The following is a 14,363-nucleotide window of genomic DNA, read 5'->3' as shown; positions in this document are numbered from 1 at the left end:
ACTAAATTTTGTGATGGAACCATTAATTGTCATGAACTATGAAGTCGCTGACATTTTAATTTTAAGTCTGTGTTATATTGCTTGAGTTTCAGATGTCTGAATTAAATTTCTTAACCACTTAAAACCATTTTTTCCCTAGAACTGAAAGCTGGTCACATGAGTTATTGGAGTTTACAAAGTGTGCATAGATGTGTGTGCATATATGTGTTTATCACTTAGTTCAAAGCAAGAAAGAAGTTTCAAATTAGAAAGGAAAACACAAGAGAAATTTGATGAGTACCACGAAAGGAAGTTCGAACAGGCCTTTTGTTTGCATTATTCCAATAAGAATTCCAAATTTCAAGAAGAACAGGAAATAATAAAAAAAACAGGCAGAAGGACAAAAGGTTTTTTGGAAGAGTATGCATGAAGATGTTGGGGGAGATTGTCGTTACAGAAAAACAGTTTACATCAGTTCTCAAGTATTGGATCCAGTAAGGAATAACCATCTCAGCTCTGTCCTTCAGTAAGGAAGGATAACTAACTCAGAGTTGTTTCAGATAAGCTTGTAAGTTAAATCTGACCCTAAAGCCAGAGCAGCATCACCTCATGTGGTTACACAGGCAGGATTTCACCCAAGATTTAGCAGGTGGACTCGTGCATGCTGCTTGTCGCTGTACTTGTAAGGTTTAGTTATAGACGTGGGTACCAAATGTATTTGCTGTGGTTTGTGCATAAAACTGAAGCTGGTTTCATTTCTGATTGTTTGGCTGTCTGATGCTGTATTGTTACTACTTCCATGAGTCAACACTGATGGTGAAAGGAGGAGTCTGAGCTTCCCTTTTTTTTTTCTTTTTTTTCTTTTTCCCCTGTGAGGGCAGGGCTGTTGCTTTCAGCCGTCTTACAGAGCTGTTCCTTGAAGTGTGATTGCAGTTTGTGGTCCCTCCCTCAGCAGCCACTTGCGGGCTCCATGCCTGCCTACAGCAGTGACAGCCTCTTCTACACTCCTTTCTACTGCCTTTTTCCTTGTCTCTGGCTGTAAATCCTACTTCTCCCAGAAAGTTCAGCTTCTACTTCACAACTAATGAAACCTGACTTTTTCTTTTGCTTAAAACATCCAATCAACAACGTTTGAAAAATTTCGGCCATCTGTGCTTCTACTCAGCCTGCAGCCATGGTCAGACTGTAAGAGGTTGGTGAGGATGAGTGATCCCACTGGTGCAGATAGGAATCTGCTGGGGAGCTCCACCAGAGCTTGCTTACCTATGGAAATCTCACCCCAATTTTTAGGAGTGAGTCTTTGGTTCTAATCCTGCCTTCCTTTGCAGCTTCAGGTCATTCTTCAGTCATCCTACTGAAAGAATCCAGGTTTCCTTATTTGCAAAGAGTAGGAGCCTACTAGTTATAAAATCAGGCTGGGTGCTGGATGCTGATCTTAGCTAGCTCCTCGCTTTGTTTCATGATGTCCCCAGATCTGGTGTGTTCAGTGTTGTGGTGAATTGCTTCCATGTACAGAAGGACTCCTCCTCATCTCTAAACCCTTGATCACTTTTCATTTAGGGAAGCACTTAACTTTTTTTTTTTTTTTAATAACTTTGCATAAAGAGGATTGAATGCATTAATTGGTTAGATTCCCTAATACTTTTTAACAAAATGTGTCACACTTTTCTTTTTTTCTGGCTGAAAGTTCAGAAGAGCTCATCCCCAGTTTGTTTTTAATCAGTGTTCAGCAACTTTTTGCTTTAAAGAGACTTCTCAAGCCGACTTCTCTGGGTCACGGGGCTGTGCTGCCGGAGATAGCTTTCAACAACAGAACTAGCTAACTACCCAGAACTGTCTTTAGTCTGAAAGCTCGTCGTTTAAATAGGAACTGACTTAAGTTACCTTTCTCATGGCATAAGTTGACCCCAAGAATTAGATGTGAAGTTCTGTAGACATTTGACTCCTGCAAGTAATTAATGGCAACAGCCACAACTCAGGGTGCAGCTGCATGATGCTCAGTGGTACTTTCACTGGCAGCTCCAGGCAGAGGTATTCGTACCCCAGCCTTGTTCTGCCTTTGCATTCCTCTGACCCAAAGTGGGCTGGCTCAGAGCCACATTATTGCATTTGTTGCAGGGTCAGGGATCTGTTATGGAAGGCGTGCTGTTAGGGAAGGGTCGCGTCTGACCCAGGGCATTTAGTGCTCTGGGTTACCTTCATTGTGGGCGTAGATCCTTAAAGTACTGGAAAGTAGTAGATGAAAAGAATGCAAATATCCTTGAGGTAATACTGCTAATATAAAAATGTGCCTTTTTTTTTTCTTTTCTTTGAATGGTCATATAAAAAGCAGTCGGCTCATAGTTATCTGTAAGTAGTTTCTCATGACTGCAGATTTGATACGCAGTGAGTTTGAAACTTCCAAACTTGTTTTCAAATAAAAATGGCTAGAATATAGCAGAGATTGCTGCTCATGCCCTTTGAGAGGCAGGCATCATCCCTTCTGGGGCCAGCTGCTCACCAAAGATGTACAGCTACCATTTCATGGCATGGCACCACCGGCTCCTGCAGGAGCTGGGCTGGATATATGGTTTCTGCAGAACTAGGAAGTGTGGTGTGTGATGCTGCCGTAGTGATCAGCATTCAAGTGATCTCTAATTGGTTTCAAGATCCTGGTGGATGGGATGCACAGGTCTGAAAGAACACCAATGTCGTTGCTATGTGTGTGGGCAGTATGGTGATAACAAATTAGAGACATATTCAAAGTTTCTTGTTGCTTTTCGAGCTATGTGTTTTGCAACCAGTGTTTTCTGAGCAGCTCAGGCAGTCTGAGGTTGTCTACAGCGTCTCCAGAATTGTTCCCAAGCAGCATTTCAATAGTAGGAGCAGCTGCGGGATAAAGGTTGTTGGGTATCTGTCTGAACAACTCATCGACCAGAGGAGCTGTTTTTTGTTTCTGTCTTTTCCAGGGGTTAAATCTAGTCATGCTAAATTGATTTTAGACTTGTTTTGTGGTGCCTGTGCATAGGTAAATGGCCACATGCTATGTGGGAAAAGTTGTGTGAATCGCTCTGTTCCTGATGGGCAGAGGGTGGTCCTATGTGTGAATGTATCTGTTGACGTAGGCTTGTAGAAATGGATCACTCTTACAAAGCTGTAAGCAAGCCATTGTGGTGGATTTTCTTATAAAGCTGTAAGAAAAGTCATCTTTGAGAAATATCAGAAGGCAACAGATAGCCATTGGTCCCAGTCGTCAGAAGTGGTTCTCCGTGACATGCAGCTCTTCCTCAGCTCTTGCATCACTGCAGCTCCAGTTGCATGACAAAAAGCTGTGAGTGAGCACCACTTCCACAGCTCTCTGGTGCTGGTTTGGTGCGGACGGGCACCCGCACTGCCCTTTGCACGGGGTCTGCAGCGCCTGTTGTGCAATGGGAAACGATACAGGGGGAGCAAATGTTGTAAAAACAATAATGTTTGACTCCAGTTCTTTTCTAGTGAGATTTGAGCTTCCAAGTTTTAAGATGTTACATAGAGTCTCAGGAGTCATTTAGAAAACTTCAGGAATTTCATTTGCAGCCGTGTACGTGCTACACACAGCCTCATTAAAACCCGGAGAAAACTGGCATGTTTGTTGCAATGTGCAAACCAAGCAGAATTTGCTCCATGGTACTCTGTAGAGAAGCCTTGCTTTGGAAGGTTTGCCAACATTATATCTTCTGCTCTCTGGTTTGTCCGTTTTATACGGTATTGGAATTATAAAACTCTTGAGTGCAAATGGAGGCAGAACCACAGGTTAAAGTGGAACAAGGCTGATGCGTGTAAATTCAGCGAACTGACAATTCCTTACATAGGGAGTCATTTGAAAAGTTGCCACTGATCTTGCTCTTGCTCATTCCTGATGTACTGCAGACCTGGACTGCCTTATAGCTTTATCTTCCTGGGAGCCTGCTGTAAGAGAGTTGTTACTGATCTCTGCACCTGTTGTGGTAGATGGATGGGCAGCTTTGAACCATTTGAAGAATAGAAAACACGCTATGGGTAGGGCTGTTACCAAAGGGGCTGCAGTCATTATTAAAGCTAAACACTTGAGCTTCCCCTGCAGTTGTGTCAGTGACTGCTTGCATCCTCTGAGAGATGGCACTGCAGCAGATGGGGGCTGTTTTCAGGAAAAAGAAAGGAAATCAAACTTTTCTCCTGAAATCAAAGCTGCAGTCATAAGTCTTTTCTTTGTGTGTTTTTGGTTTTTTTTGAGAAAAAGGAAAGAATGGATTACTTCTAAATCCTTACAAGAGTACTGAGAAAAACTAGCAGTCAGCTTTGAAACATAGAGAAATGTTACAAAGGACCATGTAAATACCTGCAGTGGAGCAGGCAGGGAGAGCAGTGGTGCTAAGTTACATATCACCACCACCCTGTGTCCAGCACTTTCAAGAGTCATTCATTCCTGCAGTGTGAGATGCTGCCTTTCTGACTTACATGGGTGTTACTGCGGGCACTTAACGAGCTGCTGAGCAACAGGGTGGGACCACTTGGTGCCAGGCTGATGGAAACCCTCATGTTGCACTTGTGCAGTGTTTCTCTGCTACCTTATTCTTTGCCAGTGCCTGTGCAGTAGTTAAGTCTGGAGATGCGATACATCAGGCGTTTCAAAAAAGAAAAACATTTGCAAACAGAGCAGGAAGTATAAAATATCTGAACTGGTCCATAGTGTAAAGCATAAATTATGTAGCTGAAAAGGATGCGTTCCTGGGGTTGTCTGGATTCAGTCTTGGCAATGAGGTGTTACCAAACTGGCTTTTATTCCTGAGGGCTTTTTGTGCCCTTTCCTTCTGCAGATGCTGCTGGCTGTGGTGAGATGGGCGCTGGCTGCCAGAGGCAGATTAAGATTTAGGAATGTAGCAGAAAGGGCTGGAGCCAGCTGCCTGTACGCTCCCATCCGCTTCTTCAAAGAACACAGTAGGAGAGGCAGGAATAGGCTGGGGGGTTACTGCACATTAAATACTGGCACAGCAAAATGATGGCTTTGCCAATAAGAAGATATGTTTTGTTCTTTGAAATAGCATAGAGGGGTGCAGACTAACAATGCTGCCGCAGTGCTGGTATGGTACCCTGCCCATATGGGACCCGCATTCACAGACAAAGGGATGTGAATATGAATTGACTCCCTCGTACATGGCCAGGCACAAGTTCTTCAATTTATTTCTTAACTTCAATAAACAGAAAATGACATAGCGGATCCCATGTCAGCCAAAAGAGCCATCTGTGGTCTAACCCTGTGACAAACAGTGTAGCAATAATTCAAGTGCCACCAACAGTGTGGAGTTTGCCAAAAAAGCAGATGCTTCTTTTGACATGCATCTTCAGCGCTGTGCTGTTTCTGTCCTATAATTGCTGTCTATGGAGGGAAGGTGGGTAGGCTGTCCAGATGAGCAGAATGCTGAAATTGCATTTTTTTGGGGGGGGGAGAGGGGGGAAGGAGAATTAGGATTATTTTTTTCCTTTGGGAAAAAAATGTAAGAAGGGCTAAAATCAAAAACTGTGAAGTTTAGCTACGTGCCTCATGAAACCTCTGATGTTTTGTAAGTAAGAGACAATATTTATGAGAGCTTAATAGAAATCTTTATTACATGTAATATAGAAGAACAGTAAAAAATACTTCAGGAAAGTGCTGTAATTTTTTTTTCTTATGTGGAATTTTTATGAGAACGTTTTTTTTCTGTATTCTCTTAAAGAAGAGGTTGGTCAGACATGCTGTTACTGTGCTGCCAGTATTACAGATATTCAAGCAGTTCTCTGGATAAGCCCAAGTTATCTTCATGTCTGTAGCATGTTCTTTTTCTAATGTGGTACTTGGAATGCAGGCAGCAACTTTGTGAGATACTGAGTTAGCTGGCCAGCTGCTGGGATGAGATGACGGATGACATCCCAAATTGCTGAGAAGTGGGAGTGGCTTCATGAGTGTTGCATATTTACTGCTTCCGTTTATGAAACTATGAACTTAATTACCTGCGCTCATAAAAATATGCATCTTAACTTGTCGTAAACACAGATACTTGACAGCAGTCACTTTTGGATTATGTTGAATATTGTCCATGGCCCCATTTGTTAGCAGTGGAGGCAAAAGTTCCAACTAGATGATGGCACAAAAGGTGAATGAAGTCACAGCTGAGCTGAGGATCTGCCTCAGCGCAGGAGCTATGCTAAAAATGAAGTAAGGTAAAGGGATAATGCATGCTATTTATTTTCAGTTCTCAGTGCAGTCATTTCTAAATTTACCAAATAGGAAAATTGCCTTAATCTTTCTTTTGGATTTTTGATTACAGGAGATATTGGACTGTTTTTTCTTTTTGGAAAAAAATGATAGAAGTATCCCACTATCATAGCAATATTTTCTATTGTGAGGAATTGCTACACTTTCTGATCTTCAGTAGTGTATAGGGCAGATTTGTTCACTATGAAGTGGTTAAAAACAAAAAGGTGTGGATGTACCATGCATTTAAGGGCTGGGAGAAAGAGGAAGTGGTGGGCTCAGCAGTGCCTCCCAGTGCCTTTTGCTCTGCTTCTTACCCTCCCTGGGCAGCGTGAGCTGAGCAGCTGATGAGCACATTGCTCGTGGTGCTCCCCTGCCTGTGCTGCCCTTTCTGCTGCAGTGCATTAGGAAGGAACTGCTGATCCAGGCAATATCTCCTTTTCTTGCTGATGAAAAATATCATGTGGGACAGTGTCAGAGGTCTCAGTCAAGATCTATATATATTTACTGCTTCTGCCTTACCCACTAAGCTGGTTATCCTGGCAGCAAAGAAAATTAGATTGTTCTGATGATGTGATCTGTTTCTGACAGATCTTTTCTGTCTGCTTTTTTTTTCCTCATTCTATTACCATCCAGATTCTTGTAAACTGATTGTTTAATAATCTGTTCCAGAATATTTCCGGGAATTGAAGCTTGGCTGACTGCTGTGAAATTCCCTGGGTCCTCCTCTTCCTCTTAAAAAAAAAAAAAAAAGAAAGAAAGAAAGAAAAGAAAAAAAAAAAATTGCAAGGCATGAGATGGCTGACTGAGAAGTGAAACTATTTATGGAGTTCTGTATGTGTCAGCTGCAGTTTGGCTCATTATTTTATTTTATTTTTTTCATATCCTGGGAATTCAACTGCTTTCATGAAGCAGAACAATTGCCTGAAAACTTGTTCTTTCTGCTTGATATTAATCTGCTTTGGGCCAACGCCTGAAGAGTTTTTAAATGGTGGCACTGAGTAGAAGTTTCCTGTTCTATGAATGTTTAAGAAAAGTCATGCACACAGTGAGAAGGGACTGCTGTGAGCATGTAGTGTCGGGATGTCTAAACCTCTTACACTGTCACTTCTTAAAATAGTTGTTTGTCAGAGGAATGTGCAAATGCCTTATTTCTGCACTTTTTTGCCTTAAGCCGTCTAGGTGTTGCCCTCGATGCTTCAAGCACCCCTCTATGTGCTTACCTCTGGCATTTCATTGCATATGTTGTAGGATTTTATACTCTGCTTGTAAGGTGTACCAGTAGGTGTGTAATGCAAGGGAGGAATTATTTTTGATATTTATATTCAGTGCCACGTGCTGGACTTTCAGAGCCTTGTACGAATGCATTGGTATGTGAGTTAAGCTCCTCTGTAAAGGGATGTGTTTTCTTCTAATTGTGGATTGACTCCTCAGTCTGGAACAGAAACCTCAACACAGTCTAGAGATTCAGTACTGTTTTGTGCCTGGATCCTGAGCAAAAGCCTTGGCTGGTTGCACCGAAGAAAGCAGGTCTCTGTATTTACTGGAGTCAAGAAGGAAGTTGGCAGGGAATTCTTTTATGTCTATTGCTCAATGAAGATCTAACCACAAAAACATGTACGTGTTTTTCTGTCCAGTAGATCTCAGTACCAACCTCTCTTTCTTTGGGTACTTCAGCATCTTGACTTTCTCCTGTTGTTTGAACTGAGATTAAATGTTGACTTGTTCCAGCCTGTTCAGGTTGCAGAAACTAAAACTCAAATATTTTACTTTGAATATGTCTATGGTGTTGTCACGGCTAGGGCATGGTACCAACACTTTGTTCCAGGGAATCCAAGTCTAAAGTAGAGGGACAAGGATGCTGTGATTCGTGATGAGCAAGCAGAAGGGGGAAGTACTAATAGCTTCTGCAGAGGAATGGGGGCTTAGCCAGTTCAGCACTGCCTTCTTGCTCCTTTGTGATAGCTTCTGTGCAGCAGCACAGCTGGTTTCCTGGATCCATTGTCTTTTATTCTCCTCTGGATGAGGGGAGTCAGTCAGTGGAACACTTAAAAATCCTGGATGGGATGAGCTTGATGGAGGAGCTGAGCTCCTGGGAGCTTTGAAATTTTCTCATTGTCACTGAGAAGAGCTACCTGAGCCAGGAGGAGTTCCTCCTGCCTTCTCTGCAATGTTGTTACAGCCTCTCCTGCCTTCCCCAAGTTAGAGCTCCTTTTTTATTAAACATAATAGTAATTAAAAATAATAATAAAAAATCATTATTGTAGGAAAAGAGCGTACTGGATGAAATCAGTGTGGGTATTGTCACATACTTCAGTGTTGCCATGATTATGCTCCCACTTTTTCAAGTTCTTCATAAAAAAAAGAAATATGTGGCTTTGGAGCTTTGCTTGTTTCCTTACTGGCAGGAGATTGCCATTCTATCGAACTTCAGTGAATGTAATTTAAATAGTATTAGTTCCAGCTCTCTAAAATGATGAGAACGTAGCATTTTGTAACAAGCTGGAGTGACACCTTCCATTGTTGGTAATCGCTGCTTTCTGGTGAGAAATTTAGTTCTGCTCTGTTAGTGTGACCGGTGGTTTGTCCTCAAACTGTCCTGAGCAAAAGGAAGCAAAATAGCTGTCAGTGGGGAGAGGGCTTGGGTTAGCAGCAGAACAGCCCAGGGCTGAAATTGTTAGGAACCTCTGAGCTGTGACTGAGGGTTTGTACCAAGCTGTCTCATATTGTTGTTAATAGAACCACTCTCCATAAACATCTTTTTACACGGAGGCGAAGAAAAGCACCTATTCACTCCTGCACTTCTGCATTTCAAGAAAAAGCCTCCCAGTTTACTCAGGAAAAAAAGTGCTTTGACTGCTTCCCTTGGTTTTGACAGAAAGTTTTCTGGTTCTGACTGGCAAGACAGCTCAGATTAGTTAAAATGTAATGGACCAGAGAAGAATGAAAATATTAATTAAAATAAAAGTCAAGATGAGAATGACTCCTTCAAACTGAGTTTACTTTTGGAGATATCCTATCTGTCTTTGTCTTTTGTTTCCTTATATTTTCTTTCAGTATGGAAAATACTGTCTGTACTTAGAGAAATAATTTCTGCAGGACTTGGCTTTAGCTTGATTTTTAAGTGCTTGATTCTTAGCCTTTTTCTTGCTGTCTGTCTTTATCGGAGTGCCAGCTATAATACTTTGGGCACAGTTCTTTCATGCCAAAACATGGAAAGTTTAGAGAGAGTTATTTCTTTATTTATTTTTGAGAATCCCAGGGCTGGGTCTCCAGGTGTTTCTGGGCTGTCTGTGAAGTTTCATCATAGGGAGAGTCTCTGCTTGATGCCAGCCTCCACCCACGGAGTCCTGCCTCTCCCCAACCCCTACTTGTTCCTCGCTGCTGCAGCACCAGCAGCCATCTTCACTATGTAAATGGAGATGGAGGAGGTTTGGATCTGGGGTGTGCGATTAGCTGTGTGCCATCATGAGACACAGCATCTATGGTCTCGGCTTCATGCAGTAAAGCAGCCCTTGCTGGAACTGTGCTGTTGACTCTTACAGCATCACTGAGATTCTGTTCGTTTGCTTGGAGTGAACTTCCGGCAGAAAGAAAGAAGAGGGGGCAAGTCCAATTTTTTTTTCTCCCAAAAAAGTTCTCAATGGGAATTTGGAGGACAAAGCTTCTGAGATTCTCTCTACATTTCTTTATTGGCTTAATCCTGAAAATGCTTAGAAAGCAGCTGACTTGCTGCATCTTTGTGACAAGTACTGACAGACTGAAGAACAACAGTCAGAGAACCTACCCTAAGGGAGGAGATGTGAATGCAGACATCAGCAGCAGATCGTTCTATTCCTAGTGGTTGACTTGCATCCATTGAGAATAGGACTTGAAGAGGCCTCCAGGAATTTTGCTTGCTGTAGCATTTCAGACACAATGATGGAAAACGTGAGATGAAGTAGCGTGGGACACTCAAAATGGCATCCCCGTTTCAGCTGTCAGTTTGCAGTCTGAGGATGAGTGGTCAAGGTTTAATGATTCCTGGTCCAAAGAAAATCGATAAAGCAACTGTTTTCACCACAGAGCAGTTGTTCCTCTTGAACATTTGGATTTGTCCAGACAACCTCCTATTTCCTAAGATGCTTAAGTGTGACAGTCTTTTTCTCCACTAGATGCTGTCTTCTATCTTCCTGAGCACAGGCTCTCCTTGTACATGTGAAGTTCATAAATAAATACATTCACCTCCTAGCTTAATTTTTAGCCGTAATTTTTCCATATTTATGTCCTTTAGTAATTTATATGACCATTGCATTCATCCACAAAAATTTAAAGTGATTTTAAATCAATGCCAATTACTGAAGGTACTGTTTCGAAATACTGGTTAGTGACATGAGAGAGGCTAAGCATAGCAGGGCAGGGAAAGCAGGTACTTGGGGTGGGTGAGCAGGTACTTGAGGTGCAGTCACCTGAACAGTGCTGGGCAAACACCGGTGGCGAGGTTTTGAAACTACGAGGTGATCCAAGTTGAAGTTCAGGCTAAATTGGGTGGTTAATGCAAACTGTAATTTATGGTTTGAGTTAGAGTAGATGTGTGAGAACTAGCTCTGTTGGTAAGTCACGGTATTTTTCCCGTCAGGAATTTTCACTGTGCAAAGGAACTTGTAATTAAATGCTAGCATGTTATATAACTCCATAAATGTGCTTTTATAACACCAAGATACAGAATTAAATGGATTGCTACCATAATAACTGTGCTCTGTTGTGGGACAGTGGTTATCTGCGTTCGTATCTTCTGCTTGTTTGGGTTTCCTTCAACTTTTGTAGCCTGAAAGCCACAGGGATCAGCATCGCTCAGCTTGTAGGTCCAAGGAATTTCTCAGGGTTGTTCCTCTTTGTTTGGGTTGGGTGGGTTTTTTGTGTGTGTTTTTCCTGTTGACAAAAAGAAGATTCTTCTCCTCAGTGGAAAAAATCCTGCTCTGACTCATTTCCAGTCCTTAAGCATGGAACGGTTTATAAGACAGACAAGAATGGCTGATATAAAGATGAGTATATTCTACAGCTGTTTTTTCAGCTTCTGATCTTTCCCATTTTGCTTCTCTGCACAGAGAAGCAGGCAGCTGCCCTTCATGCAGGGCCCTCCCCAGGGAGCAAGGATTTTCCTTCATTTCCCTTCCCACCCGGACCCGTGGGGTACAGCCGCTGCAGTGGGGCTGGGGTGGCCAGGCCCTCAGGGCGGTGGCAACTGGCACTGCTGGTGGGGCTGGGGAAGCTCACACTGCAATGTGCTGGACTTCTCATTTAGGTGTTGGGAGAGGGTGATGGGAAGGATGCTGCACTGGAGAGAGAACGGCCTGGCTGCCCTTGGGAATGAACCTGAGGAAAAAATGGGAAACCAGCATGGCGAGTTTGTTACCAGCAGGAATGTTGTCACTAAGAAAAGGGACTGGCACTCTTCTTTCTTGTTCCTGTCCAGAGTTTTAAGATGCAGTGAACAATTAAAAACAATGTTTTCGTTTATGTTACATTATTGCAAGCTGTAGTGAAGCCCATGTGATAAAATCTTAAGAGCCGCTTTAGTTGCAAGCTAGCAGCAGACTGCAGTTTGTATAACAGTTTTTTACAAAGCCCGCACTCAGTTTTGCCAAGCGTTCAGTCAATGTTCATGAAAGCTATTTCCAAACAAACAACCTCAACCCTTGGCCAGGTCTCCACAGGAGAACATCTTGCCAGTGAGTGCTGTATTAGCCAGGGGTGTGGAAAATAGTCATGCATCCTCACTGACATCGCTGAGCTGGCACCAGCCCAGGTGGGGATGCAGCTGTGGTGGAGGAGGCGAGCTCTATCGGCTCAACTTGTGCCATTGGGAGGTGATGCAACCGCGCCTGCAGAGCTGCTCTGCTGGCACAGTGAGCCTCATTGCAGCTGGGTGGGGAGACACAAACTGCCCCAAACCGAGAGGGGCCTCTGGCTGTCAGGGTGTCCCTTCAGGAACAGAGCAGGAACAGTGGTTTGGATTTTAAGATGAAGCTTCAGCGTAAAAAGCATGTATGAACTGTGTAGCTTTCAGGGGTTGCTGGCCCTTTGGTAGCTGTTTATGCTTGCTGGGCTGCAGGGTTCTGCAAGCTGCAGAAGTGTGTCAAGCATCTGTGTTTTGTGAAGCCTTTTAGGGCTGGTGAAGGTATGGGTTTGTGTGGAAGCAGTCAGAAACCTTCTGTCTGTAAACTTTGGAAGATGACTGTAATCACATTTACATTCCCGTGGTGTTTGGATGTAACCACTAGCATAGAGCATCTTCGTGCTTAAACAGAAGTTTGAATTTCTCAGAACACAGTGTTTATATATTGCAGGAAGAGAGATTTAGGATTGCTGCTGTCTGCACACATGCACACTCACTTTCCTCTCTTGCTTTTGCCAAGCTGGGGACAGCACTGCACAGAACTGCAGTTCCACAGTGGAACAAACCAAAGCCTCAAAGGGCAAAACATTGCAAGAATTGAAAACCAAACTGAGGGTGTTGCAGAACAGAATGGAGGCTCTGGTAGTGATTACCAGTCGGCACTGTGACTGATTTGTGCGTGCTCGCTTCTCTGGGAGCTGTGTAGGTGTGTGTGCGGGGCGGTGTGCGTGGCGGAGCCATGGCACTGGGTGCCTGTGTGAGTGGCTGTGAGAGCAGCGGCACTGTGCCACGTCTCTGCTCTGTCATTCTGCATTGCTTCAACACAACAAGTAATTGCCTGGTGTTACGGGAAGCAGAGCACTCTGATGGCCTGACTCGTGCCACTGTAGTTAGTATCTGTCGATGTTTCCATTACAAACATGGAGGGAGGGTTTTATCTTGTTCCCATTTTAAATCAAGCCTGGAAGAAATTTGGTATTAGTTTTTCAGCTTGCAGTGTAAATCTTTTGAAAGAGAGTTGTTGTTCCTAAAACCCTTGATTTAAAAAAATAAAAATAAAAAATCATGCATAGCACAAAGCAACAACGAAAGCACGAACCACACGGAACAGCTCAGTGACAATGGAATACTGACAATCAGTTTTGGGATTTTAAATGATTGTGAATGTACTTCATTCTTTTTATTCATTTTTTTTCTTTCATTTTTAGCTCAGTTCCAATAGGCAACAACATCATTTCTCCATATCAATGTTGATTTTGCATTGAGTGTGTGTTGCAGTTTGCTGGTCCAGGCTATTATTGCTGCATAATAAGCTTTGCATTGCACTGAATTAGAAGATTTCAAAACCTTCCCAGGGAAACATGAATAAGAAACACGTAATTAATCTGAAGTATCTGATTGAAGGCTTCTCTGCTTTGCTTTCACTCCCAATTTCATTCTGATTTCCCAGGGTTATCTCCCAAATGGTTTCACTTTCGTGGCTGAGGCTGTAGTTCCCTGAGCCCTTGGAACCAAGGCGAGCTGTAGTCCCTCCTGTGTGCATGCATGGCTCCCTGTCTGGGGCAGCCTGAGCTGCACCTACCTGCTGTGGTCAGCCAGAGCAGGGTATTAATTCTTCGGTTCAGGGTATGGTCACACAAGTGCTTGTGCAACTCCACAGAGGAGGGTGACAAAGGCGCAAGAGCAAAGGAGCCTACACTTGCACGTTTGTGTTTCCATTTGTGTTCTTCATTTTTTCTTTTTTTCTTTTTTCCCCTCCACATTACCTCTGCAGCTTGTAAGGATATTCTTTGCTGTGAGCTTTCTGAGCTGTGGAAGATCAGACTTGCAGGAAGGGGGCTGCATGCAGTGGATCTTTTTGTCAGTGAAGACCTTGTGTATGAGACTTACCTGCAGCCTGAGCTGTAATGTTCCAGTATTTCTCTCTTACAACCCTGTAGTACTTTTTGTTCTGTGACCTCCATACTGTTGCTTGAGGAAAGGATGAAGACCGCTCTACTGCAGATTTCCATGTGGGCATTTTTGAGTTCTGCTGGAGTCTGATTTTAAGAACAACTACATTACATATTCTGAGAACTATGTAAAGTGTTTATGTGCTTATCTCCTTCTCAGACTTTGATTGTTTGGAATTATGTGGTCGTCTTCTTGAGATTATTGAAATAACACAAATACTGAGATCAATGGCAGTAATTCCACAGAGGCGCTCAAAGAAGGTCTACACCTTAAGCTGTCTGTGCTCTCTATCTTAAAAATAAATAGAATTGTGTCACGTGTAGT

The 14,363-nt window shown here is 43.0% G+C and overlaps 1 protein-coding gene across 6 annotated transcripts in view; it reads left to right on the top strand.

The window, feature by feature from the left end:
* RBMS1 (RNA binding motif single stranded interacting protein 1) overlaps nucleotides 1-14,363 on the top strand; it is a 345,593-nt gene that overhangs the window by 269,193 nt on the left and 62,037 nt on the right. The window contains exon 1 of one of the 6 annotated variants that reach the window (XM_031599566.2): nucleotides 5,720-6,174. The exons of the other annotated variants lie outside the window; for them this stretch is intronic. The gene's annotated coding sequence lies outside the window, so the exon portion shown is untranslated. Of the gene's footprint in view, nucleotides 1-5,719; nucleotides 6,175-14,363 lie in introns of those variants that run through there. 6 annotated transcript variants of the gene reach the window in all.

This window comes from Phasianus colchicus, chromosome 7 (assembly GCF_987193195.1).
Source record: "Phasianus colchicus chromosome 7, bPhaCol1.hap1.1, whole genome shotgun sequence".
NCBI lineage: Eukaryota > Metazoa > Chordata > Aves > Galliformes > Phasianidae > Phasianus > Phasianus colchicus.
Note: the sequence above shows the minus strand (reverse complement) of the source record. Positions and strands in the feature narration are given on the sequence as shown.